Source organism: Mandrillus leucophaeus, unplaced genomic scaffold (genome assembly GCF_000951045.1).
Source record: "Mandrillus leucophaeus isolate KB7577 unplaced genomic scaffold, Mleu.le_1.0 Scaffold661, whole genome shotgun sequence".
NCBI classification, from domain to species: Eukaryota; Metazoa; Chordata; class Mammalia; order Primates; family Cercopithecidae; genus Mandrillus; species Mandrillus leucophaeus.
The window spans coordinates 1080109-1081587 of record NW_012107153.1 but is presented as its reverse complement, the minus strand read 5'-3'; positions in this window follow the sequence as shown (position 1 = coordinate 1081587).

Here is a 1479-nt window from a genome sequence, read left to right as displayed (position 1 = left end):
GTATTTTTTAGTAGAGACGGGGTTTCACCGTGTTAGCCAGGATGGTCTTGATCTCCTGACCTCGTGATCCGCCCATCTCAGCCTCCCAAAGTGCTGGCATTACAGGCTTGAGCCACTGAGCCTGGCCCAATTTTTTGTATTTTTAGTAGAGATGGGGTTTTACCATGTTGGCCAAGCTGGTCTCGAACTCCTGACCTCAGGGTGATCCACCCACCTCGGCCTCCCAAAGTGCTAGAATTTCAGGTGTGAGCCACTGCACCCAGCCAACACTTGATTTCATTCTTGTTTATGGCAAAGTAGTATTCCATTGTGTATATATACCACATTTTCTTGATTCATTTGTCTGTTGATAGACACTTAGGTTGATTCCCTATCTTTAGTGTTGTGAATAGTGCTATAATAAACATGGTGGTGCCTATATCCCTTTGATTTATTGATTTCTTTTCCCTTGGATAAATACCAAATAGTGGGATTGCTGGATCATATGGTAGCTCTATTTTTAGTATTTTTTGAGCAACCTTCATACTGCTTTCCATAATGACTGTATTAATTTACATTCCCATCAACAGTGTATAAGAGTTCCATTTTCTCCATATCCTCACTAGTGTAATCACCTGACAAGTTCTTCCCACCCACTACACAGACAAAATCAGTCCACTGAGACCATGGCTTTGCAGTAGAGAGTTTAATTGGCATAAGGCCTTGAGGCTGGCCCATGGAGGAAAACTGGGGTTAACACTCAAGTCAGTCTCCTCAAAGTCTCAGATGTTAGCTGGGGTTTTCTGTTTTGTTTGCTTTTGTTTGTTTGTTTTTGAGAGGGAGTCTTGCTCTGTCACCCAGGCTGGAGTGCAGTGGCTCGATCTTGGCTCACTGCAACCTCAGCCTGCCGAGTAGCCAGGACTACAGGCGTGAGCCACTGTGCCCAGCCAATGTTAGGGTTTTTATGGACAATTTGGTGGGCAGGAGGCTATCCAATGGGTGCTGCTGGTTGGTTGGGGATGAAATCATAGGGGTGTGAAAAATGGTCCTCCTGCACTGAGCCTGTGTGTGGGGCCACAGGACCTATTGAGTCATGAGCCACAAGTCTGGGTGGGGTCAGTCTGATAAATATCTCAAAACACTAATTTTAGGTTTTATAGTGGTGATGTTATCTATAGGAGCAATTGAGAAAGTCATGAATCTTGTGACCTCTGACCACATGACTCCTGAGCAATAAGGGATTATAGAAACTGTGCCTACAATTTAGTAGAGTTCAGGCCCCTCCCATAATCCTATTCTTGTGACCTTTCATTAGTCTCACAAAGGCAGTTTTTTTTTTGTTTGTTTGTGTTCTTTTTGAGACAGAGTCTTGCTCTGTTGCCGAGGCTGGAGTGCAGTGGTGCGATCTCGGCTCACTGCAAGCTCCGCCTCCTGGGTTCATGCCATTCTCCTGCCTCAGCCTCCCAAGTAGCTGGGACTACAGGTGCCCACCACCACGCC